The sequence below is a fragment of the Sinocyclocheilus rhinocerous genome, unplaced genomic scaffold, assembly GCF_001515625.1.
Source record: "Sinocyclocheilus rhinocerous isolate Xijiao unplaced genomic scaffold, SAMN03320098_v1.1 scaffold2853, whole genome shotgun sequence".
Classification (NCBI taxonomy): Eukaryota; Metazoa; Chordata; class Actinopteri; order Cypriniformes; family Cyprinidae; genus Sinocyclocheilus; species Sinocyclocheilus rhinocerous.
Genome location: NW_015648473.1, coordinates 173363 through 185421, shown reverse-complemented (window position 1 = coordinate 185421; position 12059 = coordinate 173363).

The following is a 12059-nucleotide window of genomic DNA, read 5'->3' as shown; positions in this document are numbered from 1 at the left end:
CGCTGCTGTTTTTCATACAATGGAAGTGAATGGTGACCGGAGCTGCTGAGCTTCAAAAATGACAAAAACAGCCTGTTTTTTAAAGAAGTCCTTTCTGCTCATCAAAAATGCAGTAAAAGCAGTAATATTGTGAAATGTTATTACAATTTTAAATATTTTCTATGTGAATATTTAAAATGTAATTTATTGCTGTGATGCGCAGCTGAATTTTCAGCATCATTACTGCAGTCTTCAGTGTCACACGATCCTTCAGAAATCATTCTAATATGCTGATTTGCTGCTTAAGAAACATTTTTTAGTGTTGCAAACAGTTGTGCTGCTTCTTATTTTGTGGAAACGGTCATACATTTGTTTTTCAGGATTCTTATGATGAATGTCCAAGTTCAAGTGCACAAGTTGTATGAATCATGGTGCATTTTGTCCCTGTTGGAGTTCAATGTCACCTGTCCTCATTCACTCTCATTTGTATTTCCATGGAAGAAAGACAAATCATTTTGGAAGGACAAACGGGGAAATTATGGCAGAATGTTTCATTAGTGTAGCTTTAAGAAAAAGGCTTTTACTGAAGTCTCTTCAGAAGAACGTAGCACTGCATTAGATGCAATACTCTTCCAATTAGATGTGTCAGTAAAAGGTATTCATGTATTCATTTAACAAACAGATCAGACTTCATTTTGAGACATTTATTGAGCCCAGCCACCACTGTTTATTTCACTTATACACACCAGACTGAAAAACCAGGACAGCAAGTAACAGCACATCTCTCCAGGCCAAAATGAGTGTTTCACCATGGGTGGAGGAACAATGGTGTCTCCTATTCTCCAGACACCAGCTCAGTGGAAGCAGATTACGGGAGCGGGTTCAGCATGTAGGACGTGTCCCGGCGGAGGGACGCTGAGACTGTCACAGAGACGGACTGTGAGGAACAGAGGAGAACGAGAGAAAGCGAAAGGACGGTAAATCACTGTGATCTGACGCCACTGTCATTATGCTGTAATGTAGGTCATGAGACTGATGGGTTGTTTCTGTGACTTATTCAGAACAAGTGACACTTCATCATGTTTAATTAGGCTTTGTTCTAAACTGTAACAGTCATGTATGATTTTCATAACTGTATCACCCAAAAATAAGAAATTGGGTCATTATTTAATATTTACGTGCCAACATGTTGTTCCAAAATGTAGAAATATATTGAAATATGAAACAAATATATTTAAAATATATACTGTATGACAATTATTATTTATCGATAATAAATATACACAGTACACACACATGTATTCTGTAAACAAAAACTTTTATTTTGAATGCGATTAATCGCGATTAATCATTTTACAGCACTAATATATATATATACAAGTCTATATATAAAACAACTCTTTTAAATGACTCTTTTTTTTATATAAAAGCTACTTAAATGCTTGACAATCGGTTTTATACTTCCAATACTTGTTCTTTTTTAGTTTTGCAGACTTTTATTACTCTAAAATGTGGACGGTACTAATAATGAAGACTGGCAGGCCGTGTATTCAGTGTGATTGTAAGATTTCTGCGTGTTTCTCATCCTCCCCCATCGTAGGTTCTTCTCTGGCCGTTGTTTTTCTTGCTGGTCGGTTGGGCTTGAGGCCACGCTGGTCTGGTTTAATCTTCCTGCCGCAATATATCACATTCCCCTGCTTGGACCGTGGGTCTCTCCGCTCGGGCTGCCCGCTGACCCAACGGGGCTTTTTGTCAAACTCCCAAACAAACGGGCCTCTCTGGATAGCATCACGGTTATTTTCTCTGCCATGACATGTTTTGGTTAAAGCCTTAAAAGGCCAGTGACAACTTCAATATTTCACTTGCTTTGCATGCTGTAAAACACTCCTGATGATTTCAGTAAATCAACTCACACACGCTCCGTTCCAAAACCTAGTGAGCTGCCTACCTAGACAGCATTTTAAAGGCATCATAGCAACCATCAAGACTTTAGAATTCTAAAGCATTTTAGAATGCTTTCGATTTTTAGAATGCAAAAGCATTTTGAATTTAAAACTTGAATTTAGAACTCTCAATTTTAAATGTACTTCTTCATTTATATGGGAAACTAAAATCACTAAAATGGTTCAGTCTAATTAAAAATAGACTATTTTGCCCAATATCTGTGTCATTTTATGCTTATTTGAGCATTATCAACATGCTAATGTCCAACACTCCAACACTCTTAAGTTTTGAAATGGACAAAGGGAAGAATGTTCTACATAAAGGTCAAAGGTCACTCAAACTCGGGCTGCCATACCTCACATGGCGGAAGCATCAGAGGTCACAGCAGCAAACCGGCTCCTGGACTCATCAATCAGTGTTCACAGGTCAAAGGGAAACTGCTGCAGGTTAACGGCATAAACACTTGCTAAAAAGCACCAGCCGTCTCTACAGGCTTCTCGCAGGTTTGCATATTGTTTAAGAGCTTATAAAGCAAAAAGTTAAGTGCAAAAAGACCACAATTCTAGTGTGTTGCTATGCATTTGCTAGAATGTTTTAGTTCTCAATTCCGGTCCTTAAGTTGATATAAAGTAACTATTAAAATAGTAATTAATTTGATATGAATTGTCATATTTAAAATTGCTAAACTGAGTGCTAAATGTCTGTTGCAGTGTTATTTTAGTATCACTGAGATACTATTATATTTTATTAATTCATTATTATTTTACTAATATTTTGAATCAGTTTTTATTTTTCTATTTTCATTTTAGGGTAGTTTTTTTTTTTAAACAAGTGAATAGTAGCACATCAGAAAGAAAACTCAATCTGAAATGCTTTACATAAACTAGAGGAATCTTTGTGATATTTTGCTTTGCTTTGAGCAGCCTTAAGATCAAGTTTAGATCATCATTGTAAAAGTTTTACACTTTAAAGTTCCACTTTACCTTTAGAAAGGGGAAGATGTACAGAAATCCCCTTCTAGATGCTTCTGTGTTTATCATGCTGTGAAACTAAACCCCAACATATTTATAGATCTGAAAATGGAAACACCCAAGCACTAATTCTTCATTAGCGATTGATTAATGCTTCATCACATGGTCTAAACAACTATGCATATAGACTCAGAGCAACAAATGTCATATTTCACCCCAAAATCAAATGAAATTATATTTTGCATTGAGAAAACAAATCCTATTAAATAAAGCCTATATCTAATAAATAAAATAAAGCATATATAACATTTCATTGTATTATAATGTTATTTTCATGCCAATTAAGCACATTTTCCATGCATATTCTCATAAACGCACTCTAAGAAAAGTCTGTAAAAAATAGGGGCCAATGTACTGTGTTAATATGAAGAAATGTTCTGTATTAATTCTTGCACAGGTATTTTACCTGTATTTTGAATTAAGCATTGCATTGTGTTTTAGGGTTAAAAGAAATGTGTGTAAACTCAACGGATAATGTCCTGACAAACAATTACGGATTGTCTACGGATTTTTTTTTACAGTGTGCATCTGAAGATTTTTTATTTTTTTATTTTTTTATTTTTTTTTAATTCACAACTTGATGTTGACTTTTTTGATTATATTATACTGTACTGCAGTAAAAAAATACTTTAGCACAATTATTGATTTTTTAATATAACATTTCATTGTATTATAATGTTATTTTCATGCCAATTAAGCACATTTTCCATGCATATTCTCATAAACGCACTCTAAGAAAAGTCTGTAAAAAATAGGGGCCAATGTACTGTGTTAATATGAAGAAATTTTCTGTATTAATTCTTGCACAGGTATTTTATCTGTATTTTGAATTAAGCATTGCATTGTGTTTTAGGGTTAAAAGAAATGTGTGTAAACTCAACGGATAATGTCCTGACAAACAATTACGGATTGTCTATGGATTTTTTCTTACAGTGTGCATCTGAAGATTTTTTATTTATTTATTTATTTATTTTTTTTAAATTCACAACTTGATGTTGACTTTTTTGATTATATTATACTGTACTGCAGTAAAAAAAATACTTTAGCACAATTATTGATTTTTTAATTTTAATACAAACAATACATCATTATTGTTTTTGCAATAAGTAATGAGAATGATATTTTTCAAATTATGTCAAGAATTAGTGAGAAAAAACTGCAAAAATGCAATGCAAACAAACAAACAAACAAAAACTAAAAAGAAACTTTAAATCTAAAAATTTAAGAAATTATCTTAAAATGTTAAGAAATTATCTTCAATATAAATAAAATATAACATTAATATATATATATTAATTCTTATTTGATTTTGGGGTAAAATAAAACCTGAACATGACAAATAGAATAAAATATTAAAATATTGTTTTCACATTTGTTTTGTTTAAAATGTCATTATGGCATATGGCATTATGGCAAAAAAGAATTAATGAGAAAATAATGTCACAATGCAAAATAAATAAATAAATAAAACAAAAAATAGGCTTTATTTATAAAAGTATAAATCCTTTTTTATTTTGGAGTAAAATAAAACCTGGACATAGCGAATAGAATAAAATATTAGAATATTTTCTCTTGATTTTTGTTTTGTTTGAAATCTCAACCATCACAGTACATGAAATATGTTAAAATAATATTTTTTAATATTTTAAAACTACATCTTTAGGTTGTTTTTCATATTTTCTGTGTCTATGTCATGCTATAATCTAATGTCACAGAAAAGTCAAGTCAAGTCACCTTTATTTATACAATACAGACTGTGTCAAAGCAGCTTTACAGTGTTAAACAGGAAAAAGCGTGTGCTGATAATGCAAGAGGACAATAGAAAACAGTCAGTTTTTTCAGCTAAAGTCAGTTCATTGATGATTCAGTGATGTCATCATGCAGTTCAGCTCTCGTCCAACAGTGTCTGTGCAATCAGTCAAGCATCCCCAACTAAGCAAGGCAAAGGCGACAGTGGCAAGGAACCAAAACTCCATCGGTGACAGAAACGGAGAAAAAACCTTGGGAGAAACCAGGCTCAGTCGGGGGGCCAGTTCTCCTCTGACCAGATGAAATCAGTATGGCGTGGTTTAATTCCAGGCTGCAGCACAGGTCAGATTGTGCAGAGGACTCGACAGGTTCCTGTGGTCTTGTACTGATGGCCGACGAGGTCTTCACAGGGGATCTGTCTCTAGGGTTCGTCTAGTTGACAAGTCTTGTCTATAGTTGACTGATAGTCAAATTGTGTGTGTGTGTGTGTGTGTGTCACACACAGCACACAGAAACAACTTTCTAATAAAGCGAACAAAACTGACTGTCAAGTGATAGACGAAACTGACAGTGCCTTTTTGTTTTTTAAGTTGAAATGAAAGGCAATGTGGATTCGTAACATTCATAAAACATTCGTAAAACGATTTCAAAAAGGCACGATGTACAGAACATCACACAAAGATATAGAAGAAAATGTATAAAAACATTTTGGATCAATAAACCTAAAAAATAACAAATAAATAACTGCAGAATGGCCACACTGCAGAAAAGATCAAATTAAATCGGCTAAATTGCCTGTGCAGTGCAACATCGATGCACCAAAAAACTATCAAAAATTAATTTACAGAATTAAATTAGAACAGAATATACCTTTCTGATAAATAAAATTCAAAATTAAAAATGAAATAAATAAATCACAAGGTGCAGAACAAATGTGTACAAAATGCCTAAAGTGCAGGGGAACATATATTCAAAACACAAGCCACAAATAGTTAAATTGGATAACCACGAGTGATCAATAAATAAAATAAAGAAATCTTATTTTAAGTCCCTGTTGCCAAGATGCTCCTGTCAGTCACGGATCATAGAAAGTGAAACTTCAATCTGTCATAGGGGTGGTTGGATTTATTCACGCATGTAAAAAATATTTATTAAAAGCTTCTTTCTTTTCACATTTTTATTTACAGCATTATCATAATAGGCTGTATATTAACTTACTGGGAGAAAACCGGTAGTTCTATGTGAAAGCAGACATTGAGCACCCCCATATAGCCAAAATGGCATGATCCTCGTTTCATAACACCTCTGCGAAGATTCGACACTGCTAGTCAGGCTCCTCCTATTGAAGCATCGAATCTTCGTCTATTCGGGGTCACCTCTACTTCCAGCTGTGCTCCATTCTCCAGGCTGCTCTCTTTAGGGTGCGAGTGTGCTTGTTATACCACGGCATCGGACTGTTTTCCATAATCTTCTTTAAGCATAAAAGAGCAACCGTGTCTAAAGTGCTAGAAAAGAGAGAGTCAATAGTTTTTGTTACACCATCAAGTTGTTCTGATCTATTGGATATGCTGAGGAATTGAGACAAGTCAGGAAGATTATTTACAAAGCAGTCTTTTGTGGTAGAACTGATGGTTTTACCATATTTGTAACAAGGAGTTGAATTTGCAGTTTTAGCTATATGGAGTATACACGAGACTAGATAATGAACCGAGATATCATCACTCTGCTGCAGAATTTCAACGCCATTAACATCAATTCCATGTGACGGTATTAAATCTAAAGTATGATTATGATAATGAGTAGGCCCTGACACGTGTTGTCTAACCCCAATAGAGTTCAGAATGTCTATAAATGCTGATCCCAATGCATTTTTTTCATTATCAACATGGATATTAAAATCACCAACAATTAAGACTTTATCTGCAGCCAGCACTAACTCGGATATAAAATCAGCACATTCTTTGATAAAGTCTGTATGGTGCCCTGGTGGCCTGTATACAGTAGCCAGTACAAACATCACAGGGGATCTATCATTAACATGTGTTTCTCTGGATAATGTTATATGAAGCACCATTACTCCAAATGAGTTATACTTGAAACCAGAGCTCTGAGAGATACTGAAAATATTGTTATAAATTGTAGCAACACCTCCCCCTTTACCACACAACCCTTTACCTTTTGGACGTGGCTCATGTTTATAACAGTAATCTTGAGGGGTAGACTCATTCAAAATAATGTAATCATCTGGTTTTAGCCAGGTTTCTGTCAAACACAGCACATCTAGTTTATGATCAGTGATCATATAATTTACATCATCGCTTGGCTGCATGATTTCAACACCTTCAGCATCAATTCCATGTGACAGTATTAAATCTAGAGTATGATTTCGACAATGAGTAGGTCCTGAGATGTGTTGTCTAACCCCAATAGAGTTCAGAATGTCTATGAATGCTGATCCCAATGCATCTTTTTCATTATCAACATGGATATTAGAATCACCAACAATTAAAACTTTATCTGCAGCCAGCACTAACTCGGATATAAAATCAGCACATTCTTTAATAAAGTCTGTATGGTGCCCTGGTGGCCTGTATACAGTAGCCAGTACAAACGACACAGGGGATTTATCATTAACACTTGTTTCTTTGGATAATGTTATATGAAGCACCATTACTCCAAATGAGTTATACTTGAAACCAGAGCTCTGAGAGATACTGAAAATATTGTTATAAATTGTAGCAACACCTCCCCCTTTACCTTTTGGACGCAGCTCATGTTTATAACAGTAATCTTGGGGGGTAGACTCACTTAAAATAATGTAATCATCAGGTTTTAGCCAGGTTTCTGTCAAACAGAGCACTGCTCTGAGCAAAGTTATGATCTGTGATCATTTCATTTACAAAAAGCGCTTTTGTAAGAATGGATCTAATATTCATTAAGCCAAGCTTTATCATTTATTTATCTGTTTTTTATTGTTGAACATCAATTAAATTGTTACCCTTAAATTTGTTTGGACGTTTTGTGTCCATTGCATTAGTTTTGTGGCAGAGATTTAGCAGCCTGGCCTACAGCGGTCTAACCACATGCTGCACTTTCACCAGCAGAATGCAAGACGTCTGACACAAACCATCTCCTTCCGTTCCCACTGGGTTTCATGTTTGTGGTCTTCATGAGTGCATACCGTCACATCAGCCTCCTGGGCTGAGCGGTCAACCACTACACCATGTGGAATCGCTGCGATTTCATCATCATACGGCCATAACTGAGGAACACGGTCGCCACACTGTGACGTAAAAATGAGTGGGTTCAGCTTTCAGAGTTCGTCTTCAGAGACGGAGGCTTTTGTGCTGATGTGACCTTGTATGGTATATAATCTAGTGCACCACAGAGAGGTGAGACGGTGGTGAGGAACAGGTTGTGAGTCCTCAGGGCCTCAGACTGACCACACGACGGAAGAACAGCAAGTGAACGAGAAGATGAACTGAGTCAGACGCGTAGGCTTTCACTGACAGAAATTCCCCTCAACTAATTAAACAAATGTCTGAGGAAAATTACATCTGAGCCATAATGAAGACATTTACGTTTTTGTTGTTTTCTTACCAGAATGACTGAGAATACAAAACACTTGCTAAAATAGACGTTAAGCTCAGTGCACATGATTTTTTTTTCTCTGTCATTTATGATTGTTTATTGTCAATAAGAGGCATGTGAGGCCAGTCTGTGTGACTTTCAATGCTTTATATTAGACTGTATGATGATGAAGTCAGTTTGTGGACTGCTTGTTTTTGCAAACCCAAAGTAAATTTGTGAATACAAATGTGAAGGCAATGCTAAATAATGAGATATTTGTTTTGCGAATCAAACACCAGTTGCTGTGCTTTCACTGGTAAACTTACATTAGCTTGAGTCATCTTAAAGGTGAAGTCTGTCTTTTTTATACTCGCATTCAAATATTTGGGGTCAATGCAACTGTTTTTTGAAAGAAATTAATACTTTTATTCATCAAGGATGCATTAAATTGACAGTAAAGACATTTATAGTGTTATAAAACATTTCTATTTCAAATAAATGCAGTTCTTTTGAACGCTTTATTCATCAAAGAATCCTGAAAAATAAAATAGATCACGGTTTCCACAAAAATATGAACTGTTATAACTGTTTTCAACACTGATGATAATCAGAAATGTTTCTTGAGCAGCAAATCAGCATATTAGAATGATTTCTGAAGATCATGTGACACTGAAGACTGGAGGAATGATGCTGAAAATTCAGCTGCGCATCACAGGAATAAATTACATTTTAACAGATATTCACATAGAAAACAGCTATTTTAAATTGTAATAATATTTCACAATTTTACTGTTTTTACTGTATTTTTGATCACATAAATGCAGCCTTGGTGAGCAGAAGAGTCTTCATTCAAAAACATTAAACTTCAGAATTCTTTCTTATCCCATAGACTTGAAGGACAGATTTATAGAGTGTCACAGAATATATATTTTCATCATGGCAATAAGTCCTGACTGGACAAGCACCACTCTCATTTTCATCAGAAGTCAAATTGCTATTCCCACTAATGGTGCAGAAATTACACACTGCACCTTTAAATAGCTGCTGACTTTATAGCAAGGCTTTGTGTGATGAGATTTTGTTTAAAAGCAAAAGCTATTTGGAATCATATACAGTATGATAATTGTACTGATAATAGTTGCAAATCCTATATTATGTAAGATTGTATTATCAGTAGTGAATTTTTTAAATATTTTCCTGTTGACCTCTGAAACAAAACTAACAACTAGGTGTGTGGGCCGATCTGGGACAGCTGTAATGTACCTTTTTCTTAGGAAACCAGTGACTCTGCATCAAAAACTGGGAATTCACAGTCACCACAGTGAGGCGGACGATGTTCTGCTGCCGTAGGATTACACAGCCTGTGGCCACAAGACAGATAGAAATATTGATTTCTGTGAGGGACACACCCAAGGTAAAAAAGCATTACCCCCCAAAAAATTTATTTAAACATTTATTTTTAATATTCTAAGGACATTAAAATGTATAATTTTCTTGTGATTATAATGTTATTTAAAGGGTCCTAAAATGTTTCATACAATGTTCTACTAACTTTATATTCACCTAAAATAAAATGTTATTTGAACGTTTATTTTTAATAGGATATTCTAAAAACGTTTTCTCTCAACATTGAGAACTTTCATCCAGTTCAGATAACATCATATGGATGTTCTGAGAATGTTGTTTTAAGAATGCTTTCTCTCTATGTTATCAGAAAGTATATAAACTATTAATATAATAACGTCCCATAAACATTACTTTAAGAAGGTTTTGTCCTAACATTCATAAAACTTTTTAAAAACGTTAAAGTGAATGGTCCCTGTTAGCTGGAAATCCACAGCAAATGTCTTTCTTCAGAGCCTCTTTGATCTTCCTGAAATAAATGAAGAAATAAATGTTGTGGTTTTTCATTACTCCATGTAATCCACTTCAATCTCCATGTGTTTTACTGTGGGGTTTTCTGTGATTTCTACGCCAGCAGGCACATGCAGGAGTCTGAGGGACTTTCCTCTGAAAAAGAGAAAGTAAGGCACTGTAGGAGATGATCCCCGATAGCTCCTTTAATGATTCCTGTTTTCCCGGACACCTGTGAATGTTTGAGGAGCGAGCAGTGGTGCGTATAGAGCTCTGACCACTACAGGTCTTTCACTATGACACATGCATGGAAAGGGGAATCACAGCTTATGCATCACTCAGCAATGAGATGACAGGACACTCCTGACATTTCATGAACTTTAATGCTAATAACATTACAGTCAAAGGTCTGTCAGATTCCACTGTGCATGCAACAACTATTTATTTTTTATAACAACTTTATAATTTATAATTAACTTATAAACTTATATATATACAGTGGGTACGGAAAGTATTCAGACCCCCTTAAATTTTTCACTCTGTTATATTGCAGCCATTTGCTAAAATCATTTAAGTTAATAATATGGGGTGCTGTGTGTACATTAATGAGGAAAAAAAATTAACTTAAATGATTTTAGCAAATGGCTGCAATATAACAAAGAGTGAAAAATTTAAGGGGGTCTGAATACTTTCCGTACCCACTGTATATATATAAAACTGATATAATATACTGCTGGATGTTATTTCTGAAAAAAATGCATCATTGATTAAGAGTGTTATGAGCGCCATCATGTGGAGAAAACGTTTTATGCTCTTTTGTCCATCTATCTATCTATCTATCTATCTATCTATCTATCTATCTATCACTATTTTTACTCTAGTTTACTCTAATTTTAAAAGCCATTTGTGTATAGACAGAAACCAAGTCTTGACTACTACAGACATAGTGTAGTTTTACAGTGTTCACTTGTTCTGCATAACACCAACATCACGATATTGTGCTATTTGAGTTTGAAATATATATTTAAAACCAGTCACTGCTGGAGAAAAGTGTTTATGATATTTGACTTTTGACTCAAATAACATTAGATTTACTGTGATGTAGCTCATGTAACAACTGGTCACTCTTACAGCAGGCACTCTTACTATAAGCCAATATATTAAAATAATTCTATATAGTGTGTATATATACTATACTGTATTCTAATTAGTGTGTGTGTGTAAAGAAAATAGTATTATTAAAATAACATTATTTATTGCCAAAATATTCTTACCTATTTATTTATTTATTTTTTAAATTATTATTACCTATTTATTAAATGCACTGACACACTTCAGCATGTCTTTTCTATAACTGGCCTCTATTTTGTTCCATTTCTGTCATCAGAGTTTCTGCGTAGTTAAATAGGCCACAAACTTCTTGCTTACATTTCAGTGAAATATAAACCACTACCTCAGATGCTACACAGTTCCGTTCATCACGATTTCACCCAAAGCACCTTAGTGGGCACTTCCTGCGGTCTCTGGAGATGCGTGGGTCACTCTTTTCCTGTGTGGGTGAATAAATAGTTAATGAGGGCCTTGTTTACTTGGGCGAATGGACACTGACACAGCAGATGTCACCTGAGATAGTCTGAGATAAGACAAACCAATGACACACACACACGCTTGTTTTTCTGTCAGAGTGGGGACTTTACATTGACTTCCATTGTTTTATACCAAGTTAATGCTATTTTATAACCTCTATCGACAGACAGACAGACGGACAGACAGACAAATGATAGATAGACAGACAGACAGACAGACAGACAGACAGATAGATAGATAGATAGATAGACAGACAGACAGACAGACAGACCATAGATAGATAGATAGATAGATAGATAGATAGACAGACAGACAGACAGACAGACAGACAGACAGACAGACAGA